The sequence below is a fragment of the Mya arenaria genome, chromosome 9 (assembly GCF_026914265.1).
Source record: "Mya arenaria isolate MELC-2E11 chromosome 9, ASM2691426v1".
NCBI classification, from domain to species: Eukaryota; Metazoa; Mollusca; class Bivalvia; order Myida; family Myidae; genus Mya; species Mya arenaria.
Genome location: NC_069130.1, coordinates 4,375,902 through 4,391,140, shown reverse-complemented (window position 1 = coordinate 4,391,140; position 15,239 = coordinate 4,375,902). Strand labels below are relative to the sequence as shown.

Here is a 15,239-nt window from a genome sequence, read left to right as displayed (position 1 = left end):
AAGTACGATACTTAAGCAAAATAAAACATGAAATAAAGTAAAACAATCACAGAATAATGTTACGATTTTCGGTACAAGCTATACTGAGCTGATTATTATAAGGGAAAGTGTTGTCTGTCGTATTCACTTGGATACGGTTGAACCATGTAAACAATACTCTTTGTGTGTAAAATTTGGGATATTTTCTGTGTTTGAAGGTACGACCTTGGTAGTTATAGTTTCTATAATGTGTTCGCGATTGAATCAAGCCGGGTTTATGCATATACAAGAGATATAAATGATTTTACGAGGTTTTAAACATTTCCAATTTCAGAAAATATTTCTACTTTCGATTTCGTTTTTCTGAAAATGAACAAACTTTTTTTTTCTTATTGTTTAATTTCATAAACGATACATAATACATGATTAAGATAATTTTAAATTATTTTTAATGAGTGTATTTTCTTTATTTTCGTAAAAGTTTAAAAAATAAATAAATAATGCAATTCATGGAATGATATGACGTGATATGTATGACGTCATATTGCAGAGTTCTCGCTGTGCGCTGGTCGGCCATCTTGAAAAATAAATTGTGAAGGTCGTATTTCCAGCTTTCCTGCGGTAAGTATGACATGAATGTTTAAAAGTTTTATGAGAAATTGTGTCTAAATATATGATGTATCATATTACCAACAAGTTTTGTCGATGTGTGCATTGAATTACGTAAAAACTTATGTCAAAAGAAATTGCTCCCAGCTCGTTTTAGAATGTTTCGAACATTCTCGAAGCCGATTTTAGAAACTTTAATTCTCGGCTAGATATGTTGAAAAACATAGTAAGCAGTGTTAATTCATATCTCTTGTCTTGTTTATGTCACATTTTGAATGATTTTAACTTTGTTTAGGGACCAAACTGACAGAAATAAGAAATGACAAATCATGCAAGATTGATAAATATCTTCTTCTATTTCTTTGTTTGAAAAATATGTTGAAAATTATTTGTTTTAAACCAGAGACGGCAGTTCAGATGCAGTCGTCCTGTGTGTCAGAAAGCTGGTGATCAAAATGGTTGAAGGCAGTACCCAAGAAAGTACATTTACAAGTAAGTAAAATCACTGAAAATTAATTCCATGAAATGAACTGTCATATCATAATCTCAGTGCTTAGTCTGCTTGGAATAATTTTTATAAACTGATAATTTATCTAATAACAGACACTGTGTTTGATTTATTACATTGAACTGCTATTAGATAAATTTTCAGTTTGTGTTTGATATCTACCAATGCCATAAATGCATAATTTTGTTCCTGTTGTGAATGATAAGAAATGTTGGGAACATAATACCTTCTGCATGTGAACAGTTTTTCTGTTTCTGTTTGTATGTAGGAAGTATTTTGTTTTCAGGATTATTTCAACATTGTTGATGTGGATGAAATGTGCACTTAGCCATGCTTTTAATGGAATGAAAAAAGTAAAAAACTAACAAGCAATATGTGCAGTTTTGTTAATAAAATGTTTTGTTTCAGAGTTGTGAGGAGTAACCTAGCCTATATAACCTGAAGCTCACCCAATATGCAGTGTGTTCTGCTTTGTCAATAACAAGTAAGTAATTTCACCAAATTTCATCAGAAACAAATCTCAAATTTACAATGAACAGTAAAGTTAACTCATCTTGGTACTTTAAATACTGAAACACTGAACCAACATGATTTGATTTTGCTCTTTTAACTTATTTCACATTATGGTAGCAAAATTACAGCTATGTGTCAGATTCGTGACATTTAGCATTTGTCATACATTTCACTCATTCAGTTGTCAAACCAAATGCTAAGTGTCAAATCGATTCATGATATTTAGCATGTGTCATACATTTCACTATATTATTTGTCAAACCGAAAGATGAATGTCTAATTATTTACACATGCTTAGCAGTTTATCATACATTTCACTTTATTATTTGTCAAACCAAAAGATGAATGTCAAATTATTTGAAGATGCTAAGCAGTTTATCATACATTTCACTCTTATTATGACAAATCGACTCACAAATTTAAGCAAACCAGGTGACGATGTACAAATAATTTAGGGTGACGAGCTTTTTGGTTACCTCGCCCAGCCCAACTGAAAGACTTAAAGTATATCTATAAGTCTTTTAGTTTGGTCGGGCGAGCGAGCCAAAATCTCGTCATCCCAAAATATTTGTACATCGTCACTTTGTGTGCTTAATTTTGAGATTCAAATAAATCGTTCTAAATTCAATGTAAAAAAAAGTTTCATAAGGGGGGTACTCAGCGTGAAAAAACTACATCGCTTAAACGCAAATGCGCTTTGGTAGGTATATAGCTAAAAAGCGAATGCGCTATGGTGAAAATCCAAAGTCAAAAATTTTGAAAAAATTGAAAAGTTGTCAAAAAAATCATAATTTTAAGCACGTTGTTAGTGTACTGCTCTGTCATTTGTAAATCAAAACTGAGAGAATGGTTAATATGTTTTGAGACTAAGCATTTACAACTCACTGCAAATATTCTTTGGTGGTCAAAGACTTAATAGAAGTTAATTAGCCAGTGTTCATATTTAGTAAATGAAAATTAGTGAGTTGAAGCTTATATTGTTAAGTTTTATTGTATATCATCTGGCAGGGAAAACAAGATCATTTAAGATTCATGTTTTTGGTGGCAAACAAATTGAACAAGTATTGTTCTTATTTTACTCATTGATGTTTTCATTTTTCAACAGAAATGTTTTGTTTTTTCAGCTCTGTATGGCTGGTCTGACCTCAGTGGAAGTTGTTCGTTTAAATGGTTTCGGGACATTGAAGTAAAACAACACGAGGTAAAATACAAAGTGCTTATTTATTTTTTAACTTGTTTATCCAGTAGTATATGATAAACAGTTTTTGAACTTGTTCATCCAGTATTATATGGTACATACAACAATAATGTAGAATATTAAATCACTGAGTTGCGGCTTCTCTGAACAAACATCTGTTCACTTTATGTCCACAGTTTTTTGAGAAACAAACAGGGCATCTGTTTTCCCAGTTTGTAGATTTTCTCGTTTTGCAGAATGTCCCACCAAGAGTGAAGGGCTGCCTGTTTGCTTCAGATTCCCAGTCCTCCTCGCTGATGATTTCTGAAGTCCTTACGCAGTCACCCCAGTCTTCAACCTCAGTTTGTACAGGTGATAATGTTTTTGAACCATAGTTCATTGTCATGTCATTGGAGTTGTTCAGCTGCTCCAGTTCTGACTGTAACTCTGTTTTGAGTACAGCAAGTCTAGCCTCAAGAATGGCAATTCTCTTAATTTTGCGATTAAGTCTCTCCATTGTACAGATCATAAATTGCTGTAGTTTTCAAGTTTTGTAATGATATTAAGTATGCGTTACATATTAAATATGCACAAAAATAATGCATTCGATCTGCATTTCACAAGTGTAAAACATCACAAATGAATGGTATTTCAATCTACTTTTTTGTCAAACCATATGACATTATTTGTTCATGACATTTAGAAATAGTCATACAATGCAAATTCTTCTAGTACACAATCGCAAATAAATAATTCTTTCAGTTGTCAAACCAAATGCTAAGTGTCAAATCGATTCATGACACTGAGCATTTATCAAACATTTCACTCTATTATTTGTCAAACCAAAAGATGAACGTCAAATTATTTACAGATGCTAAGCAGTTTATCATACATTTCACTTTATTATTTGTCAAACCAAAAGATGAATGTCAAATTATTTGAAGATGCTAAGCATCTTATCATACATTTTACTCTTTTTATGACAAATCGACTCACAAATTTAAGCAAACCAGGTGACGATGTGCAAATAATTTAGGGTGACGAGCTTTTTGGTTACCTCGCCCAGCCCAACTGAAAGACTTAAAGTATATCTATAAGTCTTTTAGTTTGGTCGGGCGAGCGAGCCAAAATCTCGTCATCCCAAAATATTTGTACATCGTCACTTTGTGTGCTTAATTTTGAGATTCAAATAAATCGTTCTAAATTCAATGTAAAAAAAAGTTTCATAAGGGGGGTACTCAGTGTGAAAAAACTACATCGCTTAAACGCAAATGCGCTTTGGTAAGTATATAGCTAAAAAACGAATGCGCTATGGTGAAAATCCAAAGTCAAAAATTTTGAAAAAATTGAAAAGTTGTCAAAAAAATCATAATTTTAAGCACGTTGTTAGTGTACTGCTCTGTCATTTGTAAATCAAAACTGAGAAAATGGTTAATATGTTTTGAAATTAAGCATTTATCATTTCTGTAAAAATCCAATGTTATAAATGAAACCAAAATTTACCAGAGTAAACATTAATGTGCTATTGTATGTAAGAATGTTTCGTCTTTTACACGTTTCATTTCATTTTTTCAGATGAGATGCCATACACAGGGGATCCGACAGAAGACAGCAGACAGAATTCGTCGATTTATTTGAAATGTCATTGTTTATTTGAAAAAAGATACCTATCCACACTTGTTCGTTTTAAAATATTGTTTGTATTATATGTGCTTTGTACCGTTGCTTTTTGTTTATCAGTAATTCTCCAACACTTGTATTTCGTGTTTTACATGAACATTGAAAATTTATCATACAGTAAATCATTTCAAAAAATAAAAATCAAATGGAGAAATACTGATTTATCTGTTTGCTTTTAATGTTTGTGCTGTCTTGCTTACCCCAGTAACGCGGGTCTTGTTTGCTATTGTGAGTACTGTTGTTATTTTTTTTGGCCATCCAAAGTATTGTTCACGAAAGATAACACATTTTTTTCATAAAATTGGTTACATTTTGGTCTGTCGATTTTTTTCATTGAAACCACAGTCAAACGGTTTTTCACTATATTTTTTTATGAGAAACAGCCAGACTTGGTCACGGCTGAAACCGAGGAACATTTGTGATTGAACAAAATTTTAGCAGTAATGCTGCTTGTAATTCATAAATTTATTAAGCTTTGGTCTTGTCATATTGATTACGATATTGGTTGGAACATAACTTGGTAAGATGGTAAACATTTTGATAGTGTGTACAAGAGCAAAATTTGCACTGCATTTCAAAATGTTTCATTTTTGTGAAATGCTGTTGACAAAATGATTTGTTTGCTCGTGCCAGCATGGGTCGACGAGATTCGTTTCTCACTGTCCTTTATGCGGCGGTTTAAGATGCAAGCCTGTTGTTTTGTCAATGTCTATAAAGTTCAGCTTGAATGAAAATTGAAATCAATATTGCAAGATCAAGCACTTTTTAAAAAAAATGTTAGAATGTAGATGCGTTGTGAAATACAAGTGAATGTACTAGGCTCATTGCATTCTTAGTTTGGTTTCGAAGTGCAAAACTTCATTCATCACAAATATTCCTCTTGAACGACCGAACATTGATATGTGGCAATGTTTTCGTTCAGCAAAATGATTTGGCAAAAGTAATTTAAAGGCTAGCATGAGTATGGAGGTGTCGTTAGACCAGCTTAGTATTGGTGTAAGGTGGTGTACAGTGCCAATACTAGGAACCGCTCATGTTCACCATGTCACGCTACAGGCAATGAAAAATAGGGAGTGGCAACCTCTTTGTATCGCCGTGGTCCGACACTCCACACAGTCTTTACAATGAGAGGGGAAATATAGGCAATCGGATGCTTCTTCCTAAGTGTGCCTTGTCGAGTAACTGCCTTTGGCGTTGCCTTTATTTTCAAATTTGTGAACAAATAAAACTAGGTTAGGACCACATAATAGGGTTACGATGAAAATTAGGTTTCCCTTTTAATGCTTGAAGATAACAGCCACTGGCGTTATACTTCAAAAAATGGCTCGAAATACACATATCACACAAACATTCAACATTTTATCTGCAACATTTTTCATTTTTTCAAAAAAATACTCAGATGTACAAAAATAATGCAAAACATGAACAGCAAATTCACAAATTCTGCTGTGTTAAAATTTAAAAAAATCAAACATGAGATTGTATGAAAAAGCTTCTTTTTTATTTTCAAACAATTGAGATCTCACGATCATAAGCCATATGTACAAAAATAATGCAACTCTGAATTATAATTTCATGCTCTCAACAAAAAATATGTATCGAAAATTGTGAAAAATTGTGAAAATCTAGAAGTTGACGAGAGATCTCAAGATTTCAAAAAACGAACTATAGGCTTTATTTCACACAATACTTCATGAAAAAAAAATCAAATCTTCATAATGTTCATAATCTAGAAATTAACGAGGGATCTAAAGATTTCATAAAAAAATTATAGGCTCCATTTATTCAAAATTATAGGCTCATGCAAATCTTTCAAAACATTATAGGCACATGCAAATCTCACAGATCTCACAATCATAAGCCATATGCACAAAACATGCAGCTAAGTCCATGAAACATGAAAAATTGATATCTTTCTGAGACTGGCGTTCACACAATGTCTCATGAAAAAAATCAAATCTTCATATTGTTGAAAAATTATAGGCTCATACAAATCTCTCAAAAAATTACAAATCTCACAATCATAAGCCATACCTTCAACATTTGTGCTCTGAAACTAGCGTTCATACCAGTTTTCATGAGAAAAAAATTAAAATCTTCATATTGTCGAAAATCTAGAAATTAACGCGTGATCTCAAGATTCCAAAAAAAAATTATAGGCTTCATTTATTCAAAAAAATTATAGGCTCATGCAAATCTTTCAAAAAATTATAGGCTCATGCAAACCTCTCAAAAAATTGCAAATCTCACAATCATAAGCTATATGCACAAAAAACACCAAGTCCATGAAACTTGAAAAATTGATATCTTACTGAAACTGGCGTTCACACAAGATCTCATGAAAAAAAAATCAAATCTTCATAGTGTTGAAAATTATAGGTTTCATTTATTCAAAAAATTATAGGCTCATGCAAATCTCTCAAAAAATTACAAATCTCACAATCATAAGCCATATGCACAAAAAAATGCAGCTAAGTCGATGAAACATGAAAAATTGATATCTTTCTGAGGCTGGCGTTCACACAAGATCTCATGAAAAAAATCAAATCTTCATAGTGTTGAAAATTATATGCTTCATTTATTCAAAAAATTATAGGCTCATGCAAATCTTTCAAAAAAATATAGGCACATGCATATCTCTCAAAAAATTACAGATCTCACAATCATAAGCTATATGCACAAAAATGCAGCATCAAGTCCATGAAACATGAAAAATTGGTATCTTACTGAAACTGGCGTTCACACAAGATTTCATGAAAAAAATCAAATCTTCATATTGTTGAAAAATTATAGGCTCATACAAATCTCTCAAAAAATTACAAATCTCACAATCATAAGCTATATGCACAAAAATGCAGCATCAAGTCCATGAAACATGAAAAATTGGTATCTTCATAGTGTTGAAAATTATATGCTTCATTTATTCAAAAAATTATAGGCTCATGCAAATCTTTCAAAAAATTATAGGCACATGCATATCTCTCAAAAAATTACAGATCTCACAATCATAAGCCATATGCACAAAAATGCAGCATCAAGTCCATGAAACATGAAAATTGATATTTTACTGAAACTGGCGTTCACACAAGATTTCATGAAAAAAATAAAATCTTCATAATGTTCAAATTCAACAAATCAGCATTTGCAGCAAATCTCACAGATCTCACAATCATAAGCTATATGCACAAAAAAATGCAGCATCAAGTCCATGAAACTTGAAAAAATGATATCTTACTGAAACTGGCGTTCACACAAGATTTCATGAAAAAAATAAAATCTTCATAATGTTCAAATTCAACAAATCAACATTTGCAGCAAATCTCACAGATCTCACAATCATAAGCTATATGCACAAAAAAATGCAGCATCAAGTCCATGAAACTTGAAAAATTGATATCTTACTGAAACTGGCGTTCACACAAGATTTCATGAAAAAAATGAAATCTTCAAAATGTTCAAATTCAACAAATCGACATTTGAAGCAAATCTCTCAAATCTCACAATCATAAGCTATATGCACAAAAAAACACCAAGTCCATGAAACATGAAAAATTGATATTTTACTGAAACTGGCGTTCACACAAGATTTCATGAAAAAAATAAAATCTTCATAATGTTCAAATTCAACAAATCGACATTTGCAGCAAATCTCACAGATCTCACAATCATAAGCTATATGCACAAAAAACACCAAGTCCATGAAACTTGAAAAATTGATATCTTACTGAAACTGGCGTTCACACAAGATTTCATGAAAAAAATGAAATCTTCAAAATGTTCAAATTCAACAAATCGACATTTGCAGCAAATCTCACAGATCTCACAATCATAAGCTATATGCACAAAAAACACCAAGTCCATGAAACATGAAAAATTGATATTTTACTGAAACTGGCGTTCACACAAGATTTCATGAAAAAAATAAAATCTTCATAATGATCAAATTCAACAAATCTACATTTGCAGCAAATCTCACAGATCTCACAATCATAAGCTATATGCACAAATTCCACCAAGTCCATGAAACTTGAAAAAAATGATATTTTGCTGAAACTGATTTCACATAATCTTCATAGAAAAACTACTTCATTCACAGATTTCAAAATCTCGAGCCATTTGTACAATAATAATGCGGAATCAAGTGATAATTCTGGAACTATTTCATATGAGCGTATAAATAAAAACGGTAAAAAAAATAGTCCTAACCATTTATGCACAATTATAATGCGATGCGCATTAATTTTGGCCATCGGGTATATAAGCTCCACATTTTTCAATATTCGTCATTCCAGTAGCAAGCTCTTAGCTCAGAAGTGCTGTTAGTCTGCTGGGAGCCCAAAGTGGGTTTGAACTTCTCAGATTTCTCCTCGCACTATGAACTTGGTGCATCAGAGATACAGAGAAAATATCTGAGAGGTTTTTTGACCTTCTGGTTTGAACATGAGAACCGTATGTCGCGATACCTCATAGTTTTTCGCTCTTGAGTCTGGCCAGCTCATGTTGTCGATCACTTTGACATCGCCTGACGAATACGATCATTCTCTGTGATAGCCATTAGATCATATACAAAAAGCGATTTTGGCAAGTGATTTGTTATTTGCGTCTGGTAGCATGAGCATAGAAGTATAGCTTCGACGAGATTTGTTTCTCATTGCTCAATATGCTACGGTCTTGGATGCAATGCAATGATTTTGTCAACTTCGCAAAAACATTTTGGTAAAAGTAAAATTTGAGAGGCTACCATGAGTATGGAGGTGTCGTTAGACCAGCTTAGTATTGGTGTAAGGTGATGTACAGTACCAATACTAGGAACCGCTCATGGTCATCATGTCGCGCTACAGGCAATGAAAAATAGGGAGTGGCAACCTCTATGCTCACGAGTACCCCTTTTCTGTGCGCTAGTGCATGCATAGAGAGTGGACGAAGCGAATGGGGCGCTAGTCCTAAGTGTGCCCTGTCGAGTAGTTGCCTTTAGCGCTGCCTCAGTTTTTTTTCAAAATTCAAAATTCAATCGCTTCTTTGCTCATAAGTTGCGATACATAAAAGGAAATGCTTTCTGAGATTAAAGTTAGCATTTCCTGCCTGCAAGTAAAGCGAGCAAATATGCCTCTATGTGCTTAAGAGGTGTGTTTGAAAGTGAACTCTGTAGCCTTCTCTTAGATCAAAAGAGAAATAAGTCTACGAGTTTTCGAGCCTAGCTTGTGGTTGAGGTACTTGAAGTTGATCGCAGAAATCCCTTCTTTGATCGGACAATGCGGCTGAGGCACTCGATTCTTGCCCCAGTACAGGCCTTCTTGTATCAGACATCACTTGTTCGGCGTTGTACCTACAACGAGTCAGCAATACCCCGTTTGTTACACCCGAGTAGTCCAGCACTCTACATTATAGGTGTAACAAATTGTAGAAGGTCGCCTGGAAGGCCTCTAATGGGTGCTGATTTTGCGTAGTGTATGACACTAGGAAAATAGGTTTCTGGCTCAGAGTTACCGTTTTCCGATCTCGCTCTTACTAAAACAATCGCTTCTTTGCTCATAAGTTGCGATACATAAAAGGAAATGCTTTCTCAGATCATAGTCAGCATTTCCTACCTGCAAGTAAAGCAAGCAAACTTGCCTCTATGTGCTTAAGAGGTATGTTTGAAAGTGAACTCTGTAGCCTTCTCTTAGCTCAAAAGAGAAATAAGTCTACGAGTTTTCGAGCCTAGCTTGTGGTTGAGGTACTTGAAGTTGATCGCAGAAATCCCTTCTTTGATCGGACAATGCGGCTGAGGCACTCGATTCTTGCCCCAGTACAGGCCTTCTTGTATCAGACATCACTTGTTCGGCGTTGTACCTACAACGAGTCAGCAATACCCCGTTTGTTACACCCGAGTAGTCCAGCACTCTACATTATAGGTGTAACAAATTGTAGAAGGTCGCCTGGAAGGCCTCTAATGGGTGCTGATTTTGCGTAGTGTATGACACTAGGAAAATAGGTTTCTGGCTCAGAGTTACCATTTTCCGATCTTGTTTGTGCGGTGGGTAACCTGACCAATGCCAGTCACAAGTCTGGATGAAAAACAGGGAGTGACCACATTACATAACAAAAATACTTTTTACATTGAATGTTTGACATTATAACAATTGTAAACTTTTGCTTGTGTTTGATTTCATGAAAGCAAATGTTTTATGTATAATTATGTATATTGATATGTTTTCAATGCTATGTATGTTTGTACGTTGTTATCGGCTTACATATTGAATAAAACAGAAACTGAAATTAGAAGCATTAGTTGTGTTATTTGTAACTTTTTTATCATGAGAAATTATCAATTGTTATTCAAACGGGAGTGACCACTTCAAGTTCACGATAAAGTAATTTTTGATTTCATCTCATGTTATCAAAAATGGTATGATTTTTTTCAAAATTGTAATCCTTCGCATAGTGGTAGAAACAAAATAATTCAGTGTTATTATTGCATTATAATTGTAAGTTCTTATAACTCGAGTATCATTTATTTATTCATTTATTCAGTTGATGTCAACCATGTCAGACGCAACTTTTAACTTGGTAAAACAGTTGGCAGATCGTATGCAACACAGTGAAACTCAATTGTTGCACATGAAGACTATCGTAGTTAACAACAGCAGACACGTATCTGGCGTCTTGAGAAAACTTTCGCCACTAATTCGTAAAATTGTAAAATCACTTTACAAAATAGTTTCATCAAAAAAAACTCCTAGCAAGATGAGCCAACCAGAAATTAGATCTGGAGATGTGTTACAACTGGCAAGGAAAATGAAACGTGACTTAAAAAACTACAGAATTGAGTTGAACACAATATCAGAACGTTGTGGCAGGGAGAAGGCTATTGACATTTTATCCGAAATCCGATCGGTATCCAAGATATTTCGAAAAGTATCAACGCTCGGAGATCTTCTTTGCAATCATCTTAGCAGAGAGACAAGCATCCAAAAGGAGTTGCACTTAAAAAACGATGAAAAAAACATTTGTCAAATTTGTGTTACGGACAAAAAGTGTATTGTATTTACGCCTTGTGGCCATTTGACTTGTCATGCATGTTCTATCAAAACTAGTAAATGTTATTTTTGCAGAACTGTTGTTATTGGAAAATATCAAATTTATGAATAAATCGTAAACAATTATTTGTATTTTTGCTTTCTGATTATTTCATTTTCCGGTAAGGTGAACTGTGCTTATCACTCATAGCAATTAAGTGATTTTTACGTAAACACAAACAAACACACATTATGAATATTTATTATTTATTTTTCATGCCTGTGATGTCAGCACGGACCTCTAAGAAGACATATGTGTCTAGTATATAAAGCAACTAGCTCATTTATTCATCATTCAATGTATTGTAGAAGATAAAGTATACATACATTGAAGTTTAAAAATATCAAATGGAAGCGACGTCAACGCAATTCGTGCCATGGATGCATACAATCATGAACTTATCCGGAGTTCTCATGAACTTGCCAGAACGTAATGCAGAAATGCTGAAGAGAGAACTTTTAATACAAATTAGGAATATAACAGAGATGTTAATTAATCACACACCTGCGAAGCCGACCTCATCAGCGAAGCCGACCTCATCAGCGAAGCCGACCTCATCAGCGAAGCCGACCTCATCAGCGAAGCCGACCTCAGCGAAGAAGCTTACCGCGAAGAAGCTGACCTTAGCGAAGCCGACCTCAGCGAAGAAGCTTACCGCGAAGAAGCTGACCGCGAAAAAACTGAACACTACTATACCTCCAAAGTTTGATCTGGTGGCTGCAGCAATACAGAGTGTGGCACCGACGAGACCGATATCACCCATAAACCATGTCACTTCCATGAACGAACAGAACGAACATAATCCATTGGTTATGTTAGAACCTATCGACTGGGTGAGCCTGATGACTGATTTGTCTGATCTGTGATCGCTTAACACTTTGTTACTTGATTTATTGACAATCACATGTAAATATGTTCTCTCAGCTTTTGTTGAGAAATAAAATTTAAAAAAAACACAATTTTGTTTTTACTTCGATAGAAACTCTATCAAAATGTCAAACACAAAAACATAAAAATCACTTAATTGCTATTACAATTGTGAGCTTTTATGACTCATTAGGTGTAGATTAGATAGTAAAACGGTTTGTAAAATTTTAAGCATCATTCAAACACTACCCGTTATTTACACAGCTATGCTGTAGACAACCGCAATACGCTAGTTAGCTCAAATTTCTAACATTGGTTAGCAAAGTTGACGAATGCAAGTTCGAGATATAATGTACATGCTTTTTGAGCATTTGAAACCAATATAAAACATACAGCGGTGACTGTACTATTCACACTTCACTAACTATGGCAAAACGATATACTGACATCGTTGGGTTTGCTGGACTACAGTACAATGATTATTTCAAAAGATTCTGTTGGGAATGTCAATTGTGTTGTGCTGGAGTCTTTACGTTAGAACCTTGTCAACGACATGATCTTTTGAACATTTTCCCTCCAGCTGGCTACTGCCAAAACTGTTTTCGATATGTGTGGTACTGTAATGATTGTAAGGCTGATGAAACGCCACCAAAAGTGCGAATGAGAAACTATTGTTTGTCATGTTTCTTCCACCGATTTGAAAATCTTGCAATCTTGGCCGGCTAACCCTGACGTGGTTGAAGAAAGTTTTCGATTGATTGTGACAATTATCTTGTTTCACAAAATAAAAAATAAAAACTTGAAATAAATTACTTTGTTTTTGTATCTGATACCAAGACGCTCATTTTTTTTCTCTGATGATTTTCAATTTTCATTTTCAATTTTCATTTTCAATTTTCATTCTCAATTTTCATTCTCAATTTTCATTCTCATTCTCAATTTTCATTCTCAATTTTCATTCTCATTCTCAATTTTCATTCTCAATTTTCATTCTCAATTTTCATTCTCAATTTTCACATTCGTCTTTCACATTCGTCATTTTCAAACAATATCCTCGTGGGACTAAACGCACTCATCGCCGATATCGGGTTGTAGCAAACTGGGAAGTTTTGTTTTGATGTATGAAAAATTAAAATGGAAATGGAATGGACTTGGGGAAATAGCCTGATAGAAAAGGCCCCCCCCCCCCCCTTGTTGAAAATCCCCCCCCCTTATTTTCACCCCCGTTTTCTGTATTCCATTATTTGTGGTGGCTACAAAGAACTCATACAAACATACAAACATACAAAGAAAATATGACAGCCGATACAGCCGATACAGATCCAAACATGTCAAACATGTCAAACATGTCAAACACGTCAAACTATTCGTATGATAAGAGATTCGGAAAACGTTTTCGATGTTGTGAGTGGTGTGGTGGTTACAGTAACATTGACTATCTCCTACTCGTTATGAAAAACTGTGTGTTCGAACATTCCGCGTGTCCAAGCTGTTTCGATAAATACAATGGCTCTTGTCCTGCTTGTTGGTTGAACCATCCAGTTGCGTTAGCACACATTAAGGAAAGGAAACGATACTACAAGAAATTGGGTAAAATAGAAACTAACGACTGGTTATTGAGAGAGATGAGGCATGATTACCTCGCCACCATTAAGAAAAGCACAAGGGAAAAGTTCAAAAGTGACGTGTTGATGTTCGCCTTTTTGTAATGCAAAGAAAGCTCTAATTGGTATAAAAGCAAAAGACTGCAAAACATTGCAAAAGACTGCAAAGCCAAACTGCAAAGAGATCATGGCAAAACCAAACTGCAAAGAGATCATGACAAACAACTGCCAGTGTGACGACTGTAAGTTTTTCAGATTGAATTATTATGACTGTAAGTTTTACGAAGTTGAGGACTGCCAGTGCGACGACTGTAAATTGTACAGACAGAAGATGGATTTGAATGATTCCAATGCCATGAACTGTGAGATGGATGAGCTGGCTAACACCGTAAAAACACAGAAATCAGACAACAGCAATACCTTACCGCAACAAACCGAATCGATGAGTGTTGATATGTTGGATAAGGAAATGTTCATGAATTATTATGAAATGTTCAAACCGCAGATGGATTTAAACGATTCCAGTTCCAATGCGGGAATGAAAAGAAAAGTGGAAAATGGTGAGATGGATAACATTGTAAAAAGACAGAAAATAGAATACAGCAATACCTCCCCCCAGCAAACCGAATCGATGAGAGTTGGTGTGTTTGACAAGGACAATGACTGTATGGATCTTGTTTGATATTTATGCAAAAAGCTACAATGTGCTTCTATTTGAAATAAATGAACATAAAACCAATATGAAAGTAATATCGATGAATTATTTTTTTGCTATTATAAGGTCTCCAAATTGTGCACTGGTTACAAACAATCTACAATCTACAACATGTCAAGCAAATCATCTCCTCAGCACTACTCAACTGAAGACGAAAAACTACAAGCAATGGCAGAAGACTATTTGCGAGATGCGGCAGAGTCTTGTATGGATGTGAGCATGGATGAGAAAGAATTCAGCGCAGTAAAAGTAAAAGCAGACGTTCTTACTCCACCTGCTAGCCCGATAAGGAAGAGGTTCAAGGCATGGGAAGGAAAAGATGAAGCTACAGCTGTTGTCCTTTCAGATGATGACGATATCGAGGATGGGAATTTTAGCGATGATCTTGAAAATTCTTCGCCGGCTTCCCCTTTGGATCATGATAAAGTTGCGAAAATACTTGAACAAATATACAATATTCAGGAGTCAAAATATGAGGCAGACCAGATCAGGAGATGCGTTGAAATGTACAGAGAGATCAAGTATTGT

At 34.5% G+C, this 15,239-nt stretch overlaps 1 long non-coding RNA gene across 1 annotated transcript; it reads left to right on the top strand.

Moving 5' to 3' along the window:
• On the top strand, positions 1 to 4,462 carry LOC128203114 (uncharacterized). The gene is made up of 7 exons (XR_008255861.1): positions 1 to 197; positions 530 to 600; positions 992 to 1,080; positions 1,505 to 1,580; positions 2,734 to 2,810; positions 3,044 to 3,158; positions 4,362 to 4,462. It is a non-coding gene; the product is annotated as an uncharacterized LOC128203114 (long non-coding RNA).
• The last annotated feature ends 10,777 nt before the right edge of the window (positions 4,463 to 15,239 follow it).